This window comes from Poromitra crassiceps (genome assembly GCF_964638095.1).
Source record: "Poromitra crassiceps genome assembly, chromosome: 4".
NCBI lineage: Eukaryota > Metazoa > Chordata > Actinopteri > Beryciformes > Melamphaidae > Poromitra > Poromitra crassiceps.
The window spans coordinates 13,328,585-13,343,333 of record NC_139626.1 but is presented as its reverse complement, the minus strand read 5'-3'; positions in this window follow the sequence as shown (position 1 = coordinate 13,343,333).

Sequence of the window (14,749 nt, the reverse complement as noted above, 5' to 3'; positions counted from 1 at the left end):
TGTGTGTGTGTGTGTGCGCGCGCGCGCACGCATGAGTGTGTGTGTGTGTGTGTGTGTGTGTGTGTGCGCGCGCGTGCGCATGAGTGTGTGTGTGCGTGCAATAGACGTATATAAACATAATATCAACTTTGCCTCTCTGATTTAGCTCTGATATAGACCACGATTAGACCAAGATTTTGGGTCTACGTTTAGCCGAGTTTTAGACCATGTTTTTAGGACTTCAAAAGATGTTTAAAAATGCATAAAAACCTGTAAATGTGTAACAAAAGCACTGTATACCCCCATGTTTACAATATCACTTTTATTTTTGGTCATACAAGGATTCCCCACTGAGCAGATGTATTTAGACCTCATTTAGCCGAGTTTTAGACCATATGTTTTATAGACTTCAATATAGTTAAAAGTGGATAAAACCTGTAAATGTTTAAAGCGCTTCACACCCCCGTGTTTACAGTATAACTGTTTAATTATATTATTACATACATAATCATATTATTCTGAAGCACTTAACTCATTCACCGCCAATGACGTCTTTGACGTGTTATCAGCAATGGCCTTCCCCGCCAAGGACGTGTTTGACGTGTTTTTATTGGTGCAGCGCCTGCAGCAAACACTTGCCCAGCCTGTCACACAGACACAGGTCCCTGCCTTCAAAGGGTAGCCGACAGCACGCGATCAAACACATACCGCAGCTGTTGTTTTGAAATCTAGCAAGAGGAAAAGCAGAGAACGGGTAACGCTTCCTTGTGCAGACAGGAGAAACGCAATTGAAACGCCCTCGGCACGAGCTGGAGTCGCCTTCCTCTGTGCCAGCCAGGAGAAAACGGGAGAAAGTAATCAAGAGATGTGTTTGATCATCGGAGGAATGAGGAAATGATCGATCAGTTTGCGAGGGCGGTGAGGACGTGTTGAATAGCCGAGGGGAAAACGGGAACGATCAAATAGCAGAGTTGATAGGGAGACGGGTGTACCAGAACAAATCAAAAATAAACACAGGAACAGCTAGGCAGCAGCGGGCAGAAGGCACTCACAGCAGCCCGCTGTCCTTCTCAAGAGCTCTTCAGTTATGAAATCGCTGGGCTGCGTGCCATCCAGTGTTGCTCCTGGCCAATCCCAGCGCCACAGGGCGTGGTTATTGCTTATCCTATGTTGGGTTAGAAATCTAAAAGGGGGATCGTGTGTGTGTGTGTGTGTGTGTGTGTGTGTGTGTGTGTGTGTGTGTGTGTGTGTGTGTGTGTGTGTGTGTGTGTGTGTGTGTGTGTGTGTGTGTGTCTGTCTGTCTGTCTGTCTGTCTGTCTGTCGGTGTGTCTGTCTGTCTGTCTGTCTGTACACTCACACCGAGTAAACTGTATTGTTGAATGTAAAAAAAAAAGCACTTCATGTGTGTATATATATATATATATATATATATATATTTTTTTTTGTCATTTGTGTCCTAACGAATAATATTTACATGTCTGATGTCAATACAGTTCAAAATAAAAGAATTGAGAGTGAGTTATGCCTGAGATTGTGCCCTTTTACAAAAATGCTTTTTTCTCCCTTTTCTCTTCCCAGACAGGCTTTTTTGATGAACATGGGGTGTATAAAAAGGGTTATAAGTAGAGTACAGAACATGCTAAAAGCTAACTTTCTTTTTGGGGGTGAAAGTAGAGACTTAGATCTTCATTTCGAGGTATTGGACATCACTGTAGTCCTAGTACAGAATTTACTGTGGGTCTTGAAAGATGACCAAACATTATGGAAATACTTGGCCTGTGCCAAAAATGCCAGTCAGATATTGGCAGTGAATGAGTTAACAGCAAATGCATGTGTCTTTGTTGTTGTTGTTGAATATTTGGACACTTCATTTGGTTGTAAAATTGTTGTGATCGATGGTCACACTCCACAAAGACTTTACTTGATGGCCATTTTTTCATATTGGTGTCTCATCATTTAGCATGTGCTGTGGTGTGCAGGAGCGGCGGGTCAAAGTTATACAACTAAGTCTGCTCTGAACAAACAGGTCATTCATATTTTGAACATGATAATTGAATTCAAGGTGCCATTTTGAAATCCAGGTTGAGGCAGCATTTTACTTTTACATAGATGTTTATTAAATGTCTAATAAACATCTATGTAGACATTGAATAGACGTTGAAATCACGTCTAGGCTAATGCCAGGATCAGACTACACGATATTTTTTGTCGTTCACGATGTCACCATGTCAGACGAGGCCATCATACTGCCATAAATTCGTGACATGTCTTGGTCGGGAGACTGGCCACACTACAAGTGTATTCTCGCTTGACACCGACAGAGCACCGTCATCACGTCGTCTGCTGTCGTCAGCGAGTTCACAGGTCGTCGGGGAGGCGGACCTGTGAACGAAATCTCCCAGCATTCATTGAGGCCAATACATTGACAAGAAATAGCAACCAAATCAGCCTAAATAGGCTAAAGTGGTAGATAGAACTAATGTTTATGTTAGCACAACATGCAATTGCAGAACATTTCAATATTGGGCAAAATAAAACATTGAAATCCAAACACAACCCTATGTGAAACATGTATGTAATCCAGGTGCTATATATATCCCTTGCAGAATTAACGTTATTTGGATGAGTGACAGGCTCTACTGTGATGCACTGTGATGTCCGCTCCACCTCCCACTTACTTCATGTGCACGCCCACTATTTTCTTGCCAGCTGCTGCGAGACGAGAAGGAAGAGAAACGAACATGCAGCCGACTCTGCTGAACTCATGTTATTTGTAGTGAGCAATGCCCATTGCCCAGGCGTTTAAACGCAAATTAAAACACCCTGGCCTTTTTATCTCTTTTATTCTTTTGAGCGGAGTGGAGCGGTGAGTGCGAGCGGGTGAAATCTGTATCGAGCGGGGAGCGGTCTCCCCAGGACCTGATACCTGTCTTCCGGGGTGTCACACTAGGCGAAACCATGTCCAAAATGAATCGGGCTGAATTCGTGTAGTCTGAACCAGGCATAAGATTAGACGTCTACTAAACTTTAGACTAGACATCTATAGAGAAAAATATACATTGAATAGATGTTTTATAAATGTCTCTTAGATGTGAAATTGCTCAGTGGGCTGTAGCAGGTGGTGACAAAGATTTGGGTTGTGTGATGTGCTGGACTGTTCTGAGAGAGAGAGAGAGAGAGAGAGAGAGAGAGAGAGAGAGAGAGAGAGAGAGAGAGAGAGAGAGAGAGAGAGAGAGAGAGAGAGAGAGAGAGAGAGAGAGAGAGAGAGAGAGAGAGAGAGAGAGAGAGAGAGAGAGAGAGAGAGAGAGAGAGAGAGAGAGAGAGAGAGAGAGAGAGAGAGAGAGAGAGAGAGAGAGAGAGAGAGAAAACCAGGTGGTGTGCCCATTGTGTCTCACTCCGGGTGGTCCTCTGACTAGGGCTGAAATTAATCCTCATTAGATTAATCAGCCTCACACACACACAGAACTTAATCATGAAGTATGTGTGTTGGGGGACACTGTCTGGAGACATGCAGTATTACAGAATATTACAGAAAAATGTGTTTGTCATTTTTCAGTGCACAAATCAACATGTCAGCTAGAGCCTTGTGTATAAGACGGAAAATAATCCAACCAGCATCATTAAATATACTGATACCCTGCAATTGTGGCTGTATCCTGTGTTCAGGGGCAGAGTGTACCAACATGTCTGATAGAACTGTCCAATAGTGCCAGAGTCATGCCCTCTTCCGGGTTCAGCAAGGGATTTCATTCTCCATTCATTTCCCCATAGACATAAAAAAATATATATATATTTGTATAAAAAGAGTTTTCCTTGATCAAAGCAAGCAATTCACCTGCATTCAGAGTCAGGAGAGACCAGCACAGAACATTTCACTCGGACAAGAGAAAAAGCTTTGTTTTGTTTGTTTCTTTTTTGGTCCAAAGTGACCGATGTGGTATTGTCCCTCCTGTCTGAATGTGAATGTAGTAAAGCCTGGGGTCTGACGTTCTACAGAGCGTGCTCTTTCTCTATCAATTAACAAACGGCTCATTAGTTCACATGCTACTGGCTAGCAGTTAGCTCCCTGCTAATACAGACACACACTTCTCTGCTCCTCTCCCACCTTCTCTTCCTCTGTGTTTTTAACCATGTTAGCTGTTCACCTCAGCCAGTGGTTCTCCAAATGGGCTCCGGGGACCCCCAGGGGTCCATGAGGGGGTTGCAGGATGTCCACAGCAAAAAGGGTGATCATTTATTTTCACTTTAATTCCAATCCATAAGTAACACAATGACAGAATGTATGACTATTTTGGTCATGGGTTTTGTGATAGGAATTCATGGCATTTCTCATGTTTACTGATTATCCATTCGTTATTTATTATTAATCTATTAATCTCATGAATGAAGTGTATCTGAAAAAGATGTACTTCTTCTTGTCCAATGACCTTTCTGCAGGGGGAATCTTTCCAGACTTCCAGCAGAGTTGTTTCTAGCTCAGACAGGCTGTACCTCTGTAACGAGATCATCTCTGTAATGAGATTCTCACTTGTTGCAGCAATTACCCTTGTATGACTTTGAGTTTCAAGGTTCCTGAGCCTAGATTCTAGGCTACTCTTGGTGCTCTGCTGCTTTGTCTCCTCAGACGGAACACTTATGCTGCATTCCAGACAACTCGGAGGTGAGAATTTGCCAGTTGAAAAGTCCCACCTCTGACCCTCAAAGCGTTCCAGCTGCACAACATTGTGTGTTTGGTGACATCAGACAACTCATTCTCTGGTGAAGTCGGGCTAGATTTTTCTCGCCTGATTTAATAGGAACTCCAACTTTGAGTGGCGTTCCAGTGTGCTTTTTCTAGTAGGAGGTCAGAAAATCCCAACGTCCCAGTTGTCATGACTTTGGTGGCTCAGTGGTTAGCACTGTTGCCTCGCAGCAAGAAGGTCCAGGGGGTCGAACCCTGATCCATCCCAGGTCCTTTTTGTGTGGAGTCTGCATGTTCTTCCCATGTTGGTGGTGAATACAGGCATAATACCATGCACATTAGACATCAAAAACAATTAAATACCATTTCTCATGTTAGTGGTCTTGTTTGTAAAAGCAGATTTACAGACGCACATTTCCATCCATTTGAGTGTTTTAGATAGCTGTTAAATAAAGCCCCCAAGTACCTTACGAGTTGCTTTACGATGGTGGGAGACCACAGCATTATTGGCCATCTGCAGGCCAACTGCAGCCTTTTAGGTAGAAATCTAATTTAGTCTAGTCTAATTCAATTGAGTTGAGTTGAGTTTTAGATGAGTTTTATAGACAAGGCCCAGGCCTTGTAAAAACATGACAGAGGGGCGGAGGTGGAAAGTACTCAAGTACATGTACTATATTACTATTACTATTACTCTGCAGAGGGTCCTTAGAAAAACATGGCAGAGGGGAGCGGCCTTATGAAAACGTGTCATCTGAAAATAACAACTAAATGAAGCAGGATGACATATTGCAGGTCGCTCTCACCGCTTTGTCACATGCCTTTTGCATTTGAGGTTACGCTCCGCGGAGCCTAGAGCCTTTTATTGAATGCACCACTCCACACCTGTGGGTTCAGACAAAGGTCAAGTGCGCCGTGGGGCACGTCGTCCAGAACGAGTTGGGAAGTACTGTAGTCCCACCCAGGGGAATGTAGTACCACCCTGGTTTTGGGTTAGGGGCATGAAGTCTCCACCCCTTGACCCTGGTGTCTCCCCAGCTCAAATAAATACGGGCAGTCATCATTGATGATGTCACAACAAGTGATGTCATTTGGGCAGTTGTGATGTCATCAGTGATGTCATAGATGTCAGGATATACAGTAAATAAGTGTTATCAGACTGTTTGTTAGACTGTTGAGTACCAGATCAGATGCCTTACAACAGCTGGATTGCCCCAATAGACATCTCCGTGGTTCTGATCGATCACCTGCAGCGGGTTCCAATTCAAATAGTCCAGCACATACAGTCAGTAAAGTGTGAACTCATTTAATATCAGCAGTGAGGATGAGCAGCGGCACCCGGAGACGAAGGACGTGTACAAAGGGCCAGTCCAGCTGCCTGGGTTATAAGTGTCTGGAGGGCCGGTGCTGCAGAGGCACCACAGGAGACACGGCTAAATGGAGCCCATACTGCAGAGGGACCACGGCACACATGTCTAAATGCAGCCGAAAGGAGGTTATGAGGTCAGAGGGGGCATGCCAGCGGAGGTGGCATGAGACCCTTAATCCAGATCTGGTCAAAGGTCCCTGGACCAAGGAGGAGGATGAGAGGCTGATGGAGCTGGTGGGTCAGTTCGGGAATCAAGTGTATTGCTGGGCGCTCATAGCCCAGCACCTGGGCAGCCGTGTGGGGAAGCAGTGCCGCGAGCGCTGGCACAACCACCTCAACCCTGCTGTGACGAAAGGCTGCTGGACCAGCCAGGAGGACCACATCATCTACCAGGCCCATCGCAGCCTGGGCAACCGCTGGACGGACATCTCCAAGCTGCTGCCTGGCAGGACAGACAACGCCATCAAAAACCACTGGAACAGCACTCTGAAGAAGAAGTTGGAGGGGGAGGGCTATCCCCAGGCCTGCTCCAAGCCGGCCTCCAGGAGGAGCTCCAGGACCCACTGCAACAAGCTGGAACGTTCCAGCAGCCAGGTGGAGGACAGATGCCCCCCCTGCCCCCCTGCTGGCTGTCCCCTCTCTCCGTCCGGAGGCGAGCTGGCAGCTGATCTGGAGTGGATAGAGGATCCAATGGCTTGGTTTAAGGAAGTGACTCCAATGCTGGAACAGGAAATGATCTCAGTGCTGGCACAGGAAGTTCCCTCACCGCTGACACAGGAACCACCGATGACAGAGGAAGTGACCTCACTGCTGGAACAGGAAGTGACCTCACCGCTGGAACAGCAAGAGAGGGTGGTCTGCAGCCTGAAGGAAGTGAGCTTACCGCTGGAACAGGAAGTGATGGTGTACAGAGAGCAGGTGGAGCGGAGCAGCAGATATGCTAACAGCACCTCCTGTCTGGACACCAGTGCCTCCTGCAGGCAGAGTGAGCTGCTGGGAGCACTACCCTTTCTCCCCCTCACAGGTCGTAAACATGTGTGGAGTTGAGGATCTGAAGCGGGTCAGGTCTGCCCTCACCTCCAGCCCCCACAACACCAAGGACCCCCACAGCCTCACCTCCAGCCCCCACAACACCAAGGACCCCCACAGCCTCACCTCCAGCCCCCACAACACCAAGGTCCCCCACAGCCTCACCTCCAGCCCCCACAACACCAAGGACCCCCACAGCCTCACCTCCAGCCCCCACAACACCAAGGACCCCCACAGCCTCACCTCCAGCCCCCACAACACCAAGGACCCCCACAGCTTCACCTCCAGCCCCCACAACACCAAGGACCCCCACAGCCTCACCTCCAGCCCCCACAACACCAAGGACCCCCACAGCCATTCCACTGGGACTCCCAGAGGGATCAAAGCCTCACTGCTACGGGCATCTCAAACCCCCTCCCCACTCAAATGCAGCCAGAGCAGCCAGGACCAGATGCAAACAAGTCCGATTTGCTGGAAGAGTCTGGCTCTGCAAACCTGGAGCCACAGTCCCCACCGTCAGCACGCCTCCAGCTGCAGTCAGGTTGAGGCGGAGAGCATGATGTTGGGAGCCCCGCTGGGCTGTGAGCTGAGCTGCTCCCCGGCAGACAGAGGCCTGGAGGCCTGGTGCTGCTGCTCACCCCAGCCCAGCTCCTAACCTGCGAGTACACCCACCCCGCTGGAGATGGTGGTGTTTGGGAAGACTCACGACCAGATGACGCTGACAAAGCTGGCCAGGCTGTACATAGTTTCCCAACCCAACTGAAACTGTGAACTTCAAATAGCCATTCACAGTGGTATTGTGTTGTCATATTATTGTAATGGATGAGATGCATATGATAAGATGATTGATGTTGAACACGTGAAACATTTGTTTAGAGCAGGGGTGCCCACACTTTTTCAGCTTGGGAGCTACTTTTAAAATGACCAAGTCAAAGTGATCTACCGAACATATTTATTTATATATATATACACTGAGTATACAGTGGAAAACAGTGGAACAGTGGAAAAACAGTGGAAAAACAGTGGAAACAGTGGAAAAACAGTGGAAACAGTGGAAAAACAGTAAAAAAAAAAAAAAAAAAAATTTTTTTTTTTTTTCTTCCCCAATGCCACGCGATCGACCGGTCGATCGCGATCGACGTATTGGGCACCCCTGGTTTAGAGCATTGATTTAAAATGGCCTGTATTGATTGGTTGTCACTGTGTCATATGCATTTACAAATTTAGCTTCGGTTTTAAAGTGTCACATGTCTCAGATATCTTATTGTTTTAACTAGATTTTAATATTACTAGGCATCTCGTGATTCCTAGGCTCGCCTGCTGTGCGGGCTCGCTACTCGCCCGCCCTGGAGCTCACCGAGCTGGCCCTGCAGCTCGCATACCTATAGCTCGCGAGTCGCATACGCAGCTTGGGCGGTCTCGCCTGCTCTATGACATCACTGATGACATCATCACAGATGACATAATCACTGATGACATCACTGATTACATCATCACTGATGACATCAAGCCATCCTTGTGCCATCCTACACTGTTACTCCAAGCGAAACATGGTGACTTGTAGAGCTGGGTATTGGTTCAAATTTCAAGATTCGATTCCGATTCACAAGGTTGCGAATCGATTAAATTTGATTCGATTCGATTCCGATTCGATCAATTTCAATATTGATTTGGTTAGTGATACCAAAACGTGTTTTTTGAGCTGTACCCTGAATTACATGACTGTCCAGTTATGTAACACAGGGGTTCCCAACCAGCCAAGTAGATGCATGGGGAAAAAAAGTTGCAGACCTGTTGTCAATTTTAATGGTTTTAGTTACACATATATTTACTCACCAGGTGGTGACAAAGGGTAAATAACAGCCTTTTCATCTGTCAATAAAGACACTTTCACAATTATGCACAGTGATTTGATTTCAGCTTATATAATTTCTAAAAGTAGATATTAATGATCAAACATTTCCATTCATGTAGCCTACAGTATTTATGTTTTTGTTTAAACTACAAACATAAATAAACGTCAACTTGAAACTATGTTTCAACTACCACACACAGCATAATATTTTAGCCTGTTTATTAATATATATATATATATATATATTTTTTTTTTAATAAAATAAAATAAATCGATCTCTGGACATATGAATCGATAATCGAGGATTAAAATAAAAATCGGAGAATCGATTTTTTTAGCCCAGCCCTACTTGTTCCACTGCAGCTGAACTCTCACTGATGTGAGACTCTCACGGGACTTGAGTGAAGAAACAGCCTGTCATGTTTGACAGAGTGAAGATGCAGCCTGTCATGTGTGACAGAGTGAAGATGCAGCCTGTCATGTGTGACAGAGTGAAGACGCACTGGCGCAACCTTCACAAGGAAAACCACATCTGTATGTTTCGTGTGAAACGTTTAAAAATAAATACGACCTCATGTTTTGTCACTCACATTTACACTGACTCCGAAACTTTCATCCATCATTAAAGTTTTCTGACTGAGCGAGTGTGAGATTTTCCAGCAGGCATACTTTGAATTTATCACCTGTCTATCTCACCCTCACTCCGTTTGGTTTGACAGGCTGGCTCGCCCAATAGCCTACTTGCTCTTCTGTTCCAGTAGGATTATAATCCTGTTAGGTGCTGTACCTGCTCACCATTCTTTGTGTGTGTGTGTGTGTCTGTGTGTGTGTGTGTTCATTCATTCTGGATGTGTGTGCTTGTGTTTGTGCATTCATTCAGTCTATTTATGCCTGCCAGTGTGCTTGCCAGCTTCGATTCACTAATTGTGTGTGTGTGTGTGTGTGTGTGTGTGCGCGCGCGTGCGTGCACATGTGGTGTGTGTGTACATGTGTATGTGTGCGTGCGGTGTGTGTGTGCGCGTGCACATGTGGTGTGTGTGCGTGTGCATGTGTGTGTGTGCGCATATTTCCAGCGGCTCTCCCTCCAGGAATGCAGCGTGGCTCTTCAGAAGGGGATATTAGCGCTGACCACAGGGCCTCTTTCCCCTCTCCGCTTCCATCTGGTGTCGCATTAAATATTACACTTTTTAATTTGATTCAATTCCCCACGACAAACACCCTCGATTGGATCCAGATGCCGCCAGCCAGCGGGCCCACCCCAGGCCTGGACCTGATTTGGATCTGTGAGCTGGGAATGGAGTTGGGGACCGGAGCTGGAAATGGACTTAGGGACCGCAGCTGGGAATGGAGTTAGGGACCGGAGCTGGGAAGGGAGTTAGGGACCGGAGCTTGGAATGGAGTTAGGGACCGCAGCTGGGAATGGAGTTAGGGACCGCAGCTGGGAATGGAGTTAGGGACCGCAGCTGGGAATGGAGTTAGGGACCGCAGCTGGGAATGGAGTTAGGGACCGCAGCTGGGAATGGAGTTGGGGACCGCAGCTGGGAATGGAGTTTGGAGTTAGGGGCCGCAGCTGGGAATGGAGTTGGGGACCGCAGCTGGGAATGGAGTTGGGGACCGCAGCTGCGAATGGAGTTAGGGACCGCAGCTGGGAATGGAGTTAGGGACCGCAGCTGGGAATGGAGTTAGGGACCGCAGCTGGGAATGGAGTTGGGGACCGCAGCTGCGAATGGAGTTAGGGACCGCAGCTGGGGATGGAGTTGGGGACCGCAGCTGGGAATGGAGTTAGGGACCGCAGCTGGGAATGGAGTTAGGGACTGGAGTTGGAAATGGAGTTAGGGACCTGGTTGGGACACTAGTTTCTCTAAGATTTCCCAAAACAATTAAAGTGCATTGGAAACAGGTGGTGTTATGTCACCACACTGGCAACAATTGTCCCTCAACTATACTGAAAAATAAGATTTCAGTTTGGGTTATTATGACTGATTACATCTAATTAGTACATTAATACAGATGATAAAACAGTCCGAAGGGACCAGAGCAGGCCAGAAGACCCAGGGCTGAACGCGATTTCTCCAGCCTGCTGTGAGGACCTGCGAGCGGGCCCGCCCAGCCCATCTGTCGGCTTGATCCAGATGTCTAGGGAAAGATGAATCATAACTACTTCAGCTTGTTGCCAGCTTGATTGTGTTTGTGTTTTCACTGACATTATTTAATTTAGAGAGAGAGAGAGAGAGAGAGAGAGAGAGAGAGAGAGAGAGAGAGAGAGAGAGAGAGAGAGAGAGAGAGAGAGAGAGAGAGAGAGAGAGAGAGAGAGAGAATCAGATTTTCTGCTAAGTTTTATATTCATCTTTGTTGCTAAGCTACTGTATGGTGTACTTACCAGACATCTGTCAATCAAATAGTGTGGGCATGGGCGGAGCTTCCCATGGTCTCTGCTCATTCTGAACAGGCCTCTAGCTGAATGACTTGGTTTTTGAAACGTCCATGGGAAAATTAATGGGGAATTAGGTCCCATGCCGAACCTCCGACCAACCAGAGGAGGCACTAGTGCAGCGACCACGACTCATACCCCACCGGCTTCCCACCCGCAGACACAGCCAATTGTGCCTGTATGGACGTCGGACCAAGCCGGAGGTAACACGGGGGCTCGAATCTACGACCCTCGTGGTGGTAGGTAGGTGGTGACTATCACTGCTCATGCTAACTACCCAGTTCATCTTCTTCTGTTGATTCTGAACAAACCAGAAACATCACACGCATCACTTCCTGTGCGACGAAGGGTTTTTCCCAGTAGAGCGTGACCAGGCACCGGCTGTATAGAACTACAAATCTTCCATGAACTGGATATATATATATATATTCCCCCAGATTTTCTTTATCACATTTTTTTATCCCCCATTAGTGCTAATTTTAATTTATTTATCCTGGTTGCTGTTCCACCCTCTGCCAATCTGGGGAGAGCCGAAACTGGCTCCATGCTTCCTCCGAGACATGGGCAGTTAGCCAGCCGCTTCTTTTCACCTGACAGGGGAAGCTTCACCAGTAGGACATAGCACGTGGGAGGATCACACTATTCCAACGAGTTCCCCTCCATCCGAACAGGTGCCCCGAACGACCAGAGGAGGCACTAGTGCAGCGACCAGGATATTGCATGTTTTGGTGAGGGGTTCCTATATGAAGGAAACCCCCAGGGGGCACGGTTATAAGAATGCAAACTCCACACAGAAAGGCCCTTTTTGACGACCCCACCCAGGCGGTGGGCACTCGAGGACATGCGGACGGGCACGCACTCCTTCAGCGCTCACAGCATCCCAGATGGGAATCGAACACCCAGGACATTCTAGCTGTGAGGCGACGGCGCTTACCACTGCACCACTGCACCCCCCATGAACTGGATATCAGTTGGATCACTATTTTGTTACAGTAGCAATCAGTGACAGAGAGCAGAAGGGATGAATTGATCATTACTTTAAGAGAGATAAGGAGAGACAGAGAGAGAAAAGAGAGTGGGCGTGAGAGAGAAGGGGGAGATAGATTCCCAGCAAACATTTTCACTTATAACGACCGTCTTCTGCACGTCAAACCATTACGTCTAGTCAGGGTCTATTTATATATACTCTGACTGTCACACACCTTTCATGTTCAAAAACTCTGTACAATATTCTGGACTCATTGTTTACATGTACCACTGAACAGAACACTGATCAGTACACTGATGCCTTTATTGAATAATGTATTTATTTATTGTATGTATTTATTATTTGGGCCGATGCACTTTACCTTGGTGTTTCACTGTACGTGTGGAGATGCTTGTCTATATCTCGTTGTTGGAGTAATTTAACAATGACAATAAATATACTTGAACTTGAATACTGTCCTCAACATGGAACATGGAAGACTTAAGTTTCAACGTGAAGGTCTCTACTGGAGCTTGCATTGCGAGGCTGCCTCGCTAATTCAGTTTCATGATTCCAACCAGCAATGAGACAGGTATATATTTTATATCATGACCATTTATTTAGCAAACAGCACAACATAGGGGTGGGAATCACCAGATGCCCACGATACGATACTGAAACGATACTTGAGTCACGATACGATAGTATTGCGATACTGCGATATTTTCGATATTGCGATATATCGATATTGCGATATATTGAATATTGCGATATCTCGATATATTGCGATTTCTTACTTTTTCAACTGCAAATGATGTCCCCAAAGGAAAACTTTGTCAACATCTGGTTTATATAAGAAAAAAATTTCAGTCTGTCCATCTGACTTCAACCATTTTATTGCAGCAACATTGTCAAGTAGACAGACCAACAACTTTCATAAAGGTCATGTCATAGTTGCATGCACCTGACAAACTGAACTGTTTGTTACAGTCTACTTACAGTCCACCTTAACTGGATGTGTGTGTGTGGACTACTGTACTTATGTAGTTTTTGCAACTTCACTTCACTTACACAAAACATCTTGTGCAGCCCAGCCCATTCAGTAACTGGGGAATTTGTAAATTACTGTTATGACAAAACTGTTACTTTTAAAACAAAATGAAAATATGCTACAATTTGTTTAGTGCTGGCCTTGGAACTAAAGTGTATAGTAGCCCGGTGGCCTGGCATGGCCACCGGGCCATGCCAGGCCCGATATTGCAAGCAAAAAAAAAAAAAAAATTTTTTTTTTTTTTTTTTTTTTTTTTTGCTTGCAATATCGATACTTGGCCTCCAAATATCGATACAGTATCGTCAGGCAAAATATCGCGATACTGTGGTGTATCAATTTTTTCCCCCACCCCTACAAGATACCCAGAACACACTGCGTTCAGTTACGGCAAGAGTAATGGGACAATATACCACAAGATTCAGGAAGCTTGTGATAAATACAATAAGAGGCACTTGCTATGGTCACTTAAATATAAACCTGTTTTCATATTTAAAAAAAATGGGCGTTCAATAATAGTATAGTCATTGTACGTGGAGTGCACGTCACACTGTGACTATCTGATCACACAACAAATACATTGTCAATCAAATGTTGTTTCATTCAACAAAAACACAAAAGACACCTACATGTGGTGTTTTCAAAGCAATATAAGATAGAGACAGTCTAGACGCTGCTTTGGGGGAACGTAGAGACGTCACCTTGTGGCCGGCAGCGGCATGACTTTCGGACCGGAATTCTCTTGTCTGGTGACGTCGGACGTCGCAGTCTATACAATGTTTGCTGGGTTGATTTGAAGAGAGAGAGAGACAGAGAGAGAGAGAGAGATAAAGCTAGTATTATTGGAGTTCTTCTGGGTTCCCTCTCCCTCTGGTCTGTATTGACGGCCTCTAACTCAGCGATCAGAGAGGAACAGGGTGTGAGAGAATTCTGCAGAATCTCAAACGAGCCTCTCTGTGGATCTTGTAACACGATATCAAGTTATCTCAGGTTTCACAGCTTCCACTGAGTATTTTCCAAGGCCCAGCTGTAGTGACTCCACAAATAGCAGTTGCAACTGCTGCAGTAGGCCTAACAGTACTCATGTGTGTGTATTGTGAAATAAGTCCCAATTCATGCATTTATGTTGCGTCTTTCTTGCATGCAGGCAATTTGTTCTTGACTCTTAAACAAAACCAAATGAGCATAATTATAACATAAAACACAACTCAAAGTTACCAGATCTTTCCTTGTATCTTTTGGCAGCTGGGGGGAAGAAACCTCCCACTTAAGGGCTTTCATGCAAACTTTGTTACACCATAAGGCACATTGCTTTAAGATATCCATACTGTTTACAGTATTAAGAGGTTGAATTGGTTTAAGTTATGTTATGAAGTTATGAGTTAAGTTTAAA